We start from the raw sequence: 14,010 nt of genomic DNA, 5'->3' as shown, positions 1-14,010 counted from the left end.
CAACCGGTTAGCGCGAGGAATGCTGGGATACTGGAGGTCCGCCCAGCGCTTCCTGCGGGTTTAGCAGTTACTCAGAGTTAGAAAGATGGATTGTTTTACCATTTTACCCGGATTCTCTGACCTGACAGATTGAGAAACACGGTAGGTTTCCCTGACTGGAAAAGACTCTTAATGTGTGGAAAAAATAAACCCCGTTACTTGGTTTAGGCTGAGGGATGAAGTGTTTGCTAAAGTTCGTCAGAGGTCGGCCAAGTGCAGGTTCTTAACTTAGATTAACTCCACCCTTAAACCAGTTCTCTAACCATGAAATTAAATGTCTCCACAGCACAAAAAATTCAGACTCAGAAAGAATAGCCTGCATCACTCAGGTAGTGCTAAACAATCCAAATGCAGGCTTGTTTGCCTGACCTTAATCTCCAAGCTTTTTCATTGTTCAATTTTCTTCTGTCTTGTGCTTAAACTATGGTAAATACACTGCTGAACAGTGTGCTGGGTATATGTGTATGTAATAACTAATTTACAAGGTATTAGAATACTATGTAAAACTCTATACATGTGACGTTTTATGGTGTTCTAAATATGGCATTTTGAATTTTTCAAATATTGAGTAGTAGTTTAAATATAGTTGTGAACTACATAAAACATTAGATGATATGTGTATACATAGTATACAATATTGGGCTTCCCTGGTGGCTCAGCTGGTAAAGAATCTGCCTGTAATGCAGGAGACCTGGGTTCTATCCCTGGGTTGGGAAGATCCCCTGGAGAAGGGAATAACTACCCACTGCAGTATTCTTGCCTGGAGAATTCCATGGACAGAGGAGCCTGGTGGGCTACAGTCCACGGGTTGCAAAGAGTGGATGTAACTAAGCAACTAACAGGTAGTATTATAGAGGAGTTGTTTTATAATATCCAATTATATGTGTATGTATATAATTGGGTACTATTGTAGGTTTTGATGCATTGTTTATGTATTTAAATCACATTCCTTCATTCAACATTATTTTTTACCGTGTACCAGGCAGTGTGCTGAAAATCAAACATAGACAAAGGCCTTCCTTCAAGGAGTTCATATCCCACTCAGAGACATGTAAACAGGTAAATCTTAGTGAAATGTAATACATTTGAATCTCTATTTTAAAATAAAATTGTCTGAGAAATGAACAGAATGTGTGCGCACATACAGATGATGGAGCAATGAAATAAGAGCACAAATTTGGACCAGAATTTGGGAACTTAGACATAAATTTTTTAAAAATAAAATGGTTCTTATAATACTGTTTTTATTTGTATTGATTACTGAAAACATTAGCTGACTTCAAATTAAGTTCAAGGTGTATGTAATTTGACATGTTATATAACTAAATACCAAATTACTGAAAGAAAAGATGAGGAAAATTTAAAATTGGAAGTAAATGTAGACAGTGAGGTCTTTTAGAGTTTCATACTCTCTACTGTACCCTCTGTTATACATATTACATATGCTCCTGGCAACCACCCACCAAGGCGAAGTTTTGGGCAGGCAGTTTCATTTAGGCAGCAAAGAATGAAAACCAGATCATATGTCTGAGAGCCATTTTGGGCATAGATAAAAGATATTCCAAAGGACATATCTGAAGAGACAGAGACATTAATGCCTACTAAGAGATGGATAAGGGAGATTTGGGGCTAATTTCTCATAAGTGGAAGGTTTCTTTGTGGAGTGATGAAAGTCCTATGGAACTGGATAGTGATGATGGTTGCAGTATAATGAATATACTAAAATCCACTGAAGTGTACACTTCAAAATGGTGAATTTTGTGTTATAGGATGTATATCTATCTCCATTTTTGAAGTGCTATAAAATTTTTGACCAAGAAGTCGAGAGTTTCTAGTTCCTGGACCTATTATTCAATCTGACTTATCATGATATTTGTATCAGTTTTTAACCAGAGAAAAAATAAAGAGTGACATATAATGATTTTCTCCTAAAATAGAACATGTTCAATTTAAATGAATTAATTTTTAAAAAACAACCCGATGTTAAAAAAAAATTTACTGATTCATTAAATCCAGAATGCTGGAACCACTGAAATAACTTTTCATTTTAGTCATCATGGCATGTGGCACAATGAACAACTTATTTTAATAGTCATGGCATATGGAAAAACTTTGGAAAATGGTAGCTATTAATATGGAGAAGGCAATGGCACCCCACTCGGTACTCTTGCCTGGAAAATCCCATGGATTTTCTTAGCGACCATGGGGTCGCTAAGAGTCTGACACAATTCAGCAACTTCCCTTTCACTTTTCACTTTCATGCATTGGAGAAGGAAATGGCAACCCACTCCAGTGTTCTTGCCTGGAGAATCCCAGGGACGGCAGAGCCTGGTGGGCTTCTGTCTATAGGGTCACACAGAGTCGGACACAACTGAAGCAACTTAGCAGCAATAGCAGCTATTAATAAAGTGTAAGCAGCATTATTACTTAGTTAAATTGAACATGTATTTGATGGACCAATTACTACTAAACAGGAGTTTAGGCAAATCACTTAGTTTCTTTGAAGTACATTTTAAATATCTCAGATTCTCCATACCAACCCTAAAAGTCTCAAAATGTGGGTTTTGTTTCTTAGATGATATCTTGGTGATATTTTGCAAGTAAGTCAGGTCCTCCACAAGTCAATTATAATGATGATAATAATAGCTAACAAGTATTCTCTGGTGGCTCAGACGGTAAAGAATCTGCCTGCAATGCGAGAGGCCTGCGTTTGATTCCTGGGTCAGTAAGATCCCCTGGTGAAAGAAATGGCAACCCACTCCAGTATTCTTGCCTGAGAAATCCCATGGACAGAGGGGCCTGATGGGCTATAGTCCATAGTGTTGCAAAGAGTTAGACAAGACTGAGCAACTGACACTTTCAGATTTTAACAAGTATCAAGTACTGTGCAAAGTTTTATCTGTGTATTTACTTACTGAATTGTCCTCACAACTGCCCTATGAAATGAGTAGAAAAAAATCCTTTTTATGCTTATAGGAATTGAGGCACAGAGAGGTTGTGATGTGGCCAAACTCACAGTGCTAAGAAGTGGTGAAGTGCTAAAGGGTTTTCATAAGGATAGGAAACAAACCATCTCAATGTGTGAAGAGATCGGCAGTTGACACAGGAACCCCTGGAGTCATTTCTTTCTACCACTACTAAGTGTACACACATGTAGGAAAAAGGCAGAAACATAAAATGTGGGTAGACTTGCAGAAGGCAAGCAGTAGAATGAAGAAGAAAACAACCTTAGCATTGACTCAGCTCTCTGGAGGGGAAACCCTTCACAACTCTAATGAGAAGCATCGTATTAATAGTTAAAACTATGCCTTTACCTACATATCAGATGATCCTATAATAGAGGAGGGTCAGGTGCCGCCATCAGCACAGGCTGTTGCTGTGTCTGTCACACTGTTACCTGGCAACGGTTACCCACGAGACTGATAGCAGTCGCTCAGCCATTGGTCAGGCACCACAGTGGGCCCCTCCCCCAAACGAGCAACTGTCCCTGAGCGACCGTTAGCGGGGCCTTTCCACTTGGCCGGTGGAGTGGTCGATTGGAGTGTGAGGTAAGAGGTGGCTCCTGGCCTTCTCCCAGGGGCTCTCCAGCTCACACGGCTTATAGCTGGCAGCTGACCTGGGGGGCCCAGGGAACAGACTGAAGCTGTGGTCTGCTAGTCTCCAGAGCCCTCGCCAAGGCCACCCACTGGCCAGGCCCAGGCCTTGAGGCAGTGGTGAACCTCTTCCCTGTCTCTGCCTCTGCAACCTAATGGCGGGAGCTGTCTGCCAGGGACCTGGTTTGTGGGCCCAGCCCCCACCCTCTGGGCAGCCTGAGGAGGCCGAGGGCCAGTTGGGTCCTGAGTACCTGGCTCTGTCAGTGATGATGGCTGGGTGGGGCCTGGGGACTGGGTCCTGAGGGAGCTGCCAGCTGAGATCTGCCTCCTCTCAGCCAGGCACGGACCTTGGAGGGGGAACATTGTGTTTGGGGACCTGGCCCTTTGTTGTCAGAACAGAAAATAACATTTGTTTGGTGGAGATTGGCAGGAACATGTTACCTGACCAGATGCTGGTTCGATCCTTGGGTTGGGGACATCTGCTAGAGAAGGAAATGGCAACCCAGTCCAGTATTCTTGCCTGGGAAATCCCATGGAGAGGAGCCTAATGGGTTACAGTTCATGGGGTCACAAAGACTCGGACTGAGCAGCTGAGCAAACATGCAAATTACCTGACCATTACCTGATGTCAAGAACACAGTATCTGACACCAGGAAGTTTGCAGCAACTCGCCACACTCCCTTACCTTTCCTAGGAAACAGCTTTGCTGAGAACTTTTGGAGAGTTTGGGGTTTTTAAGGCATGAGCCACCCATCTCCTTTCCGGGCCCTCAGTACACCTTTCTCTGTTCCATGTGGCAGATACTGTGGGCTGTTCTTGCCTACGCTTTTGCCAGGCAAATGTTACAAGACCATTAATATTATTAAAGGTATTGTTTGGCCTCACTGTGTGTCAAGCACACGGACTTGTGTTTTGGTAACAGTATCTGTAATTAGGTGATTACATTTAGCTTCACAGAAAGTCAAGTCAGAAACAGATTTTACAGTAGATGATTTATTTCAAGTAAACGAAACCTAAAGTTCCTTTTGGGATGCACATTCAGTTCAGTTAGTTCAGTTCAGTTGCTTAGTCATGTCTCACTTTTTGCGATCCCATGGACTGCAGCACACCAGACCTCCAACACCAACTCCCAGAGCCTACTAAAACTCATGTCCATCGCATTGGTGATGCCATCCAACAATCTCATCCTCTGTTGTCCCCTTCTCCTTCTGCCCTCAATCTTTCCCAGCATCAGGGTCTTTTCAAATGAGTCAGTTCTTTGCATCAGGTGGGCAAAGTATTGGAGTTTCAGCTTCAGCATCAGTCCTTCCAATGAATATTCAGGACTGATTTCCTTTAGAATGGACTGGTTTGATCTCCTCTTAGTCCAAGAAACTCTCAAGAGTCTTCTCCAACACCACAGTTCAAAAGCATCAGTTCTTCAGCACTCAGCTTTCTCTATATTCCAACTCTCACATCCATACACGACTACTGGAAAAACCATAGCCTTGACTAGATGGACTTTTGTTGGCAAAGTAATGTCTCTGCTTTTTAATATGCTGTCTAGGTTGGTCATAACTTTCCTTCCAAGGAGTAAGTGTCTTTTAATTTCATGGCTGCAGTCACCGTCTGCAGTGATTTTGGAGCCCAAAAAAACAAAGTCTGTCACTGTTTCCACTGTTTCCCCATGTATTTGCCGTGAAGTGACGGGATCAGATGCCATGATCTTAGTTTTCTGAATGTTGAGCTTTAAGCCAGCTTTTTCACTCTCCTCTTTCACTTTCATCAAGAGGCTCTTTAGTTCTTCTTCACTTTCTGCCATAAGGGTAGTGTCATCTGAATATCTGAGGTTATTGACATTTCTTCCGGCAGTCTTGATTCCAGCTTGTGCTTCATCCAGCCCGGCGTTTCTCATGATGTACTCTGCATATAAGTTAAATAAGCAGAGTGACAATTTCCAGCCTTGACATACTCCTTTCCCAATTTGGAGCCAGTCTGTTGTTCGATGTCCAGTTCTAACTGTTGCTTCCTGACCTGCATACAGATGTCTCAAGAGGCAGGTCAGGTAATCTGGTATTCCCATCTCTTTAAGAATTTTCCACAGTTTGTGGTGATCCACATGGTGGATCACATGCTGTGCTTTGGCATAGTCAATAAAGCAGAAATAGATGTTTTTCTGGAGCTCTCTCGCTTTTTTGATAATCCAATGGATGTTGGCAATTTGATCTCTGGTTTTTCTGCCTTTTCTAAACCCTTGAACATCTGGAAGTTCACAGTTCATGTATTGTTGAAACCTGGCTTGGAGAATTTTGAGCATTACTAGTGTGTGAGTTGAGTGCAATTGTGCGGTAGTTTGAGCATTCTTTGGCATTGCCTTTCTTTGGGATTGGAATGAAAAGTGACATTTTCCAGTCCTGTGGCCACTGCTGAGTTTTCCAAAGTTTGCTGGCATATTGAGTGCAGCACTTTCACAACATCATCTTTCAGGATTTGAAGTAGCTCGACTGGAATTCTATCACCTCCACTACCTTTGTAGGGATGCTTCCTAAGGCCCACTTGACTTCACATTCCAGGATGTCTGACTCTAGGTGAGTGATCATACTGTCGTGATTATCTGGATCATGAAGATCTTTTTTTGTATAGTTCTTATATGTATTCTTTCCACCTCTTCTTAATATCTTCTGCTTCTGTTAGGTCCATACCATTTCCTTTATGGAGCCCATCTTTGCATGAAATGTTCCCTTGGTATCTCTAATTTTCTTGAGGAGATAGATCTCTAGTCTTTCCCATTCTATTGTTTTCCTTTATTTCTTTGCATTGATCACTGAGGAAGTCTTTCTTATCTCTCCTTGCTATTCTTTGGAACTCTGTATTCAAATGGAACTCTGTATTCAAATGGGAATATCTTTCCTTTTCTCCTTTGCTTTTTGCTTCTCTTCTTTTCACAGCTATTTGTAAGGCCTCCTCAGACAGCCATTTTGCTTTTCTGTATTTCTTTTTCTTGGGGATGGTCTTGATCCCTTTCTCCGGTACAATGTCACGAACCTCTGTCCATACTTCTTCAGGCACTCTGTCTATCAGATCTAATCCCTTGAATCTGTTTCTCACTTCCACTGTATAATCCATGGCAGCTCAGCTGCAGGGGACTGCTGGTGGCCGATCGTGAGCTGAAAGAGTTAATAATAGCAAAACAGTTACAGAAGACCCTCCTCCTGCAAAGAAAATTGGAAAATGTCACAGAGTGAAAAAGAAGCCTGTGGCTGAAGGAAAGGCAGGTAATGACAGTACTGGAGACAACTAAGAGTCTGTGAAGACCTTGCTGTTAAAGGGCAAAGCTCTGGTGCACCCAGAATGCACAGACAAAGTGGGAAAGGCCCATGTGTAACTGGGAAGGAAATGCTGTCTATGATGTCATGCTAAATCAGACCTGTCTCCAGTTCAACAGCAAGTATTAATCTGATTCAGCTGTGAGAAGATGATGCCCAGAGAAACTTCAGTGTTTGGATGAGATGGGGCTGAGTTGGGAAGACAGGGCAACACAGCTTGGTGGCTTGTTCTGGGGACCTCAACAAGGCCAAGGGAATCTTTCAAAAGAAGTGAGTGCTAAGAAATGAGTACAAAATAAAATGTATTTCATCTTCTTGGATATATCATCTTTAGGAATTTCATAAGTGTGAGTTGGCTTAAATGATAGTATCTTTCCACCGTGACAGTCTATGACTGGAACACCAAACTGATCCTTAGATGGTGATTAAATCACTTGGAACCAGAAGTTGACTAATATCAGAAGAAGCTAACGTATTCAGCACATGACCAACAATTTAGGAAATTTGGGGAGAATGAGATGAGACTCATAGTTTCATTGAGTTAGACAAGGCTGTGGTTCATGTGATCAGATTGGTTAGTTTTCTGTGATTGTGGTTTTCAGTCTGTCTCATCCAAGATGGACAGGTCATGGTGGAGAGTTCTGACAAAATGTGGTCCGCTGGAGGAGCGAATGGGATGCACATAATAAAAGTTAAATTACAAATACCTGAATGCTTAAGTTTGCTGTGGAGTTGACCAGTAACGGGGCAGAATGGATCATCAAGATTGTCCTTTTTGTATTTCTTTCCAGGTGAGGGATTATCAAATGGCTGATATCTAAAGGAAGGACCGATTTCAAAGGCACTTTCCTTTAGATTTTAGGAAATAACAGCTAATTGACCAGCCATGAAGAACTGAAGAGGCCGACATACACCTCAAGTCTACAATGTCCGTTCAAAGTATGGAAAGAGCTTTGGCTCCAGGGTCACCCTACCTTAGTTCAAACTCAAGCTCTACTCCTTATCAGTTGAGAGGTCCTAGAAAATTGCTTTCCTTCTTGAGTCTCAGTTTACCCATATTGGAAGTGGGAGTTATATATTACCTTCCCAGTAAGGTTGTTGTAAGGATTAAATGATCTATTTCATATAGAATACTCAGAAGAGTGCCTGGCATATGGTAAATAGGCAATAAATAGTAATAGTTTGAAGTAGAAAGGAGAATAATGCTGACTCCCACCTTATATCAATGCATAAAACTCCTCAAGTTTAGAAGAAAAGTTTATTTCCGACAGCATCCATGTTTGACATCAAAGTTCAGTAATGAACTTTTGCCTTGTTGTAGCAATCTTTTTACCTGCCTTTTCTAACCACCAGAACATAACAGTTTGCTGCAGCTTCTCCCTGTCTTCAAAAGGCAGGTTCTAGATGAGATTAAATCCATGAAGCATACCTTCAGGACTCTCATCTCCCCACCAAAGTCATAACATACGAAATTTTACATACATTGGTAATAAATGCAAATGTAACTCTACGAGAAACAAAAATTTGAAAGGATGTGGGTCAAACCAAACCACTTGCAGCCGTGGAAATAAAGCAGGGGAAGTGTGGAAAGGATGAGATACTAGAAAATAAAGATGAGGGTATCTCTGGGTTACAACACTGGACACTTGCAGCTAGCTCTGAACTCTGCTGTGATCTATGTTGGGTGTTTTTGTTTGTTTGTTTTAATTTGTTGTGGTAGGAACACTTAACACAATTTTAAATACACAATACAGTATTGTTAACTATTGCCACAGTGTTATACAGCAGACATCTAGAACTTACTCATTTTGTATAACTGAAATTTTGTGATTGAAAAGCAACTCCTCATTTCCCTCTCCTCCCAGCTCCTGGCAACCACCTTCTATTCTCTGTTTTTATGAGTGTGACTATTTTAGGTGCCTCATGTAAGCAGAATCATTCAGTGTTTGTCTTTCTAAGCCTAGTGTATTTCACTTAACATGAATATCTTCCTGATTGATCCATGTTGGCAAATATGGCAGAATTTCTTTTTTAAGGATGAATAATACTCCATTGTACATAGACATTTTCTTTATTCTTGCATTCATCAGTAGACATTTAGGGTTTTTCCACATCTTGGCTGTTGTGGTTAATGCAGTAAACGTGGAAGTGCAGCTGTCTTTTCCAGATCCTGATTTTTATTCTTTCAGATAAATGTCCAGAGGTGGGATTGCTGAATCATATAGTAGTTCTATTTGTAATTTTTAAAAGAAATCTCCATACTGTTTTTCAGAATGGCTGCAACTTTTACATTCCCCCCAGTATTATATAAGGGTTACAATTTCTTCACACCTTGTCAATACAAGTTACTTTTTGAAGGTTTTTAAATAATATCCATCTTGACAGATATGAGAGAATATTTCATTGTGGTTTTGATTTGAATTTCCTTGATAATTTATGATGTTGAGTACCTTCTCACATACCTGTCACTTGTCTTCTTTGGAAAAATGTCTGCTCAAGTCATTTGCCCATTTTTAAATTGGGTTTTTTTTTTTTTTTTTGCTGTTGGTTTGTAGGAGTTCCTTGTATGCTTTGGAGAGTCACCCCTTGTTATATATAGTTTGCACATATTTTCTCCCATTCTGTAGGTTGCTGTTTCACTCTACTGTTTATTTTGCTGTAAAGAACTTTTTAGTTCAATGTAGTACCACTTGTCTATTTTTGCTATTGTTGGCTGTGTTTTTTGACATGACATCCAAGGAACCGTCTAGACCAATGTCATGATGGTCTTCCCTATGTTTTCTTTTTTTTTCCCATTTTTATTAGTTGGAAGCTAACCTATGTTTTCTTCTAGAAGTTTTTTATAGCTTCAGGTCTTACATTTAAATTGTTAATCCTTTTGAATTTATTTGTATGCATAATATATTTTAATGGCTTGGCTTATGGGGAGTGGGTGAAAATAAAAGAATGTTTTCTTTTAAAAACAAAACTTGAAAATTTTGAAAAAATTTTCAAAATTAAGGAGTTTCGCCAGTTTCAATATTAAGGAGATAATTTCCGTTTCTCTCTTCTCTAACTTATTTAACTTTATTTATGGATTCTGCTCTGAACTACATGCTGTGCAGATGCCACTTGCAGGCATGGTCTTTCTCCTTTTATATTTACATCCTGGGCAGTAGCTTCTTCCACCAGTCTACTAGAATAAAACTAAATTTTTCTGGAGCAAATATTTGGGACTGGATGTGTTTCTAAACTCTAATGTGTGTTCAGATCTATATTAATCTTGTCTGCCTAGGGCCTGAGGTTCTACATTTTTAACAAGCTCACAGGCAATGTCAGTGTTGCTGGTTTGGGGACCACTTTTTAAGAATCAAGTGTTTCAATGAAATGTAAGGGAAAATATCTGAGTTTCTGAAAACTGATCCAGCTATCAATACTGTGTAACTAGTCCATAACTTGTTGTGGTGTCTTTAACTTTGTAGGAGAGAAAAAAAAATTCCCTTTATTCTCCTAGGTTCAATAGCTGGGCCTATAAAATAAATTTATGAAAGGCAGATTAACAGCATTAAAGATAAACAAATTTATTATTTTTTGTTATAACACACAGCAGGGCATCACAGGGAAAAAGGGGACACCTCAAAAAGCACTGAGATTTGAGAGCTTATATACTGCCTTATTATGATAGGGGGAAGTGGGGGACATAGGCAACCTCAGTTCAGTTCAGTTCAGTCACTCAGTCGTGTCCGACTCTTTGCGGACATGAATCGCAGCACCCCAGGCCTCCCTGTCCATCACAAACTCCTGGAGTCTACTCAAACCCATGCCCATCGAGTCAGTGATGCCATCCAGCCACCTCATCCTCTGTCGTCCCCTTCTCCTCCTGCCCCCAATCCCTCCAAGCATCAGGGTCTTTTCCAATGAGTCAACTCTTCGCATGAGGTGGCCAAAGTATTGGAGTTTCAGCTTCAGCATCAGTCCACCTAGGGGAGAGTAAATGATTTTTAAGAATGATAAATGGGCTCTTGAAGAATAGATATAGTTTGTGACAATTTGTCTGGATTTGAATTGGACATCTAGTCTCTTCCCAGGTGATAAGAGTCAGTCCTAGGAAGAAGATTTATGACAGTTGAATTCCTTTTGGAGGATTTGTCTTTAGGCAGGTAAAGTTCAAAGAAAGCTTCTCCATTGTCTTGTCATTTTTCATGTCCCTTCAAGCTTAAAATCAATATACCAAAGCAGCATATTTTAGGGTGTTATGGCCAGAACTCCTTCAACAGCCATACTAAATTCAAGTGTTTGCTTCTCATTGTTGGGACTTTTCCTCTGAAATTTTCTTGCTCCTCAAACACTAGAAGGCTTAGCTCTTCTTAGGGGGATGTATATCTCTGTGAACAGCTCACATTCGCAACTTCATTATTATGAGTACTCTATACTCAATGATTGGTTCTGGACTTTGAGAAGAATTAACAATCCCAATAAAATATATCTTGGATCTTTTATCATGACAAAATTCTTGGACAAATAAAAAAGTGAAAAATTGTAGTTGTAAAATAACTCTCTAAAATCTCTAGATCTCATTGTCGAGCAATTAATAATGAATAGAGAAATGGTTACATAAAATTCAAATGCTGGTAATGATAAGTACTTAATCTACCATAAAGAAATGGCCTGGCCAATAAAAGATCCATCCTGCACCAAAATACATATTCAAAAATTGATATTTGCATGCCCAAGACTTGTTTGAAAAGGCAATTATGGTCTCACAAGTAAATCATAAGAATTTTAAAAATTTTGTAAATGCTGTATTTATATGACAGACAAGAACCACTCTGAAGGAATCATTATGGTTTGGGAAATGATATGCAATTTCAAAATCATCTAAATCATTTCAATTGCCTGTATTTACATTTATATAATGGGTATTTATAATGGTGATTATTTTAGAACTTACCTTGTTTTCCTGGATCTCACATTGGTTTCTATGGGAACGAGAATGGCTGTGAAGAGGAGCATTTTAAGAGCTCTTTTCACATTCAGTAACTGCAAATTCTGTTTGTCTGTTAAACAGTTTTTAACTCTTAAATTTTAACAGAGAAATAAAAGTTGGGCATCTAGCTTCATAAATCATTTTAAATAATGAAAACTTTTTATGAAACATCTGGCACATTGAAACATTTGAAAACAAAATAACTAGCTTTAAGAGCTAATAATCTGTTCACTTTATTAAATTCATTAGTGATTAATCCACATTAGCCATATGCTTGCTCTTGGAAAACTGTAAAGAAAACTTCATCTGATACATTGTTTTAATACACTTTTCTGATATTGATATGTATTATATGTGTGTGTACTTTTTCCTTACCTTTGTAAAAATCCCTTTAAAAAGGAGTGTAAAATGTCCTGTATTTAAAGTTTTCCACTGCCAACGCCTCACTCATCCTCTGCTATTATTTACCCTGCTGCTGTGTTGTACCTTTCCTATGTTCTCTGACCAGCTGGAACTTATTTTTTATTATTTTTCAAACAAGCTCATAAGTCTTCAAATTTCAGTTTTCTTTTTCTTGGAATAGATTCTTAGATCATAAAAAGCTCAGTGTCTAACTTACGCATTACATTTGTGCAGTTTACTGTATTTAATATTTCCCCACATTTCATGTTTTCCCATAAATTTTATTTTTTAAATTCACTGGAGAAATGATCGTTTAGTATATTTTTATTTAATTCCCTCTAAAAGTAATTAAAACCCACTAAAAGTAAGAGAAATTTATTTCAGAAAAGAGTGCTAAAACTAAATTTTTGTTATACCCAAACTGTAAAAGATGCCAGTTGAAAGCACATGGCATCCCATAACCAGCTTATGTAATAGCTACTCTGGTTATTGCTGACATATAATCTGTGTCTTAAATCCAAAAGGTACAGATTGATGGCAGAGTGCCAGACAGGGTGAAATAAGTGAGAGTGTTTTTTAATCTTTCCTGGATTGATGGATTTCTGCCCACTATCAGTGTGGCCTTGGTCAGGACTGCTAGAGACTAGTGAGAGTTCCAGAAAATGAAACTACTTGCATTTGTGACCGGGAGACCATCCTATAACTCACTGACCTGGTATAAACTCCAAGAAATTGCTTTTTTCTTTCTTAAAAATATTTTTCATTCAGATTTGATTTTATGAAATAAATTCAGGATTACTACATGTTGAAAAAGTGAACACAAATAAATGGAAAACACATAACGGGATGTTTGGGTATTGACTGACTCTTCTATTTTTTCAAAGTTAACTTTGAAGGGAAGCAACAGACAAGCTAAATAGTAAAAGCAAGTATTATGTTAACCATCAGAAGAGACATATTTGTGTTGAAAAGTATCAGAATCTAAGTGTAAGGAGTGTTCATCAAGGCTACTCAAGGCTACATCAAGGCTACTCAAAATGAGGTCCAGGGACCAGTGCCCATCTGAGACAAGATAAAAACAGAAAGTGTGAATTTGAAAATTTTAAAGCAGTTGACATTACTACTTCACCAAACCTGTGATTTTGTATTTTATAAATGGCATTTGGCAATTTAAAAAATTTACACTTTAGTAGAATTAGAGATACATTGATCTAGCATAAATTACTGTAAACAAATGAAAGAAAAAAAAAGTGCCATTTGAACTTCATAATATTAAAAATAATTTAACCTGTGTGATTATGTCTGACAGCTGGGAAATGAAAGCTTTTTTATCTCTGAAATATCTCTTTCTAGTCCTATAGTCAAATATTTACTATTATAAGATTATGGCAAAGGAGGCTAAAACAGATATTCGCTCCTTTTGCAAATATAAAAACAAAAGTTCAAAGGGCTTCAATGAGATATCTGATATTACACAATTATCATCAAAATTTTAAAGTCAAGTGAATAGCACTGCACTGAAATTATTTAATACTCTGGTGAATAAATACACCTAGTTGATTATGGCAATGAATTGTATATATTTGCAATTTCACATGGTAGATGGCAGTGCTTTGTCTTCAGGTTTCAGAAGGAAAAGCATTATGTTACAGTAGTTCAATGGATGCCTAGTGAAAGTACACATACTAATAATTAAGATGAAGAG

General features: G+C 38.7%; 2 long non-coding RNA genes across 4 annotated transcripts in view; one reads left to right on the top strand and one right to left on the bottom strand.

Moving 5' to 3' along the window:
- Nucleotides 1–26: 26 nt before the first annotated feature.
- The window catches only part of LOC110122361 (uncharacterized), a 255,283-nt gene continuing 241,299 nt past the window's right edge, over nucleotides 27–14,010 (top strand). The window contains exons 1-2 of one of the 3 annotated variants that reach the window (XR_011488992.1): nucleotides 2,310–3,587; nucleotides 7,729–7,876. This is a non-coding gene — a long non-coding RNA (uncharacterized lncRNA). Of the gene's footprint in view, nucleotides 142–2,309; nucleotides 3,588–5,031; nucleotides 7,877–14,010 lie in introns of those variants that run through there. The other 2 variants (XR_011488990.1, XR_011488991.1) reach the window with 2 other exon arrangements.
- LOC139036283 (uncharacterized) overlaps nucleotides 10,479–14,010 on the bottom strand; it is a 286,771-nt gene continuing 283,239 nt past the window's right edge. The window contains exon 3 of the long non-coding RNA XR_011488993.1: nucleotides 10,479–10,896. This is a non-coding gene — a long non-coding RNA (uncharacterized lncRNA). The remainder of the gene's footprint in view (nucleotides 10,897–14,010) is intronic.

This window comes from Odocoileus virginianus, chromosome 1, assembly GCF_023699985.2.
Source record: "Odocoileus virginianus isolate 20LAN1187 ecotype Illinois chromosome 1, Ovbor_1.2, whole genome shotgun sequence".
Classification (NCBI taxonomy): Eukaryota; Metazoa; Chordata; class Mammalia; order Artiodactyla; family Cervidae; genus Odocoileus; species Odocoileus virginianus.
The sequence above is the reverse complement of the archived record's forward strand: the minus strand, read 5'-3'. Positions and strand labels throughout refer to the sequence as shown.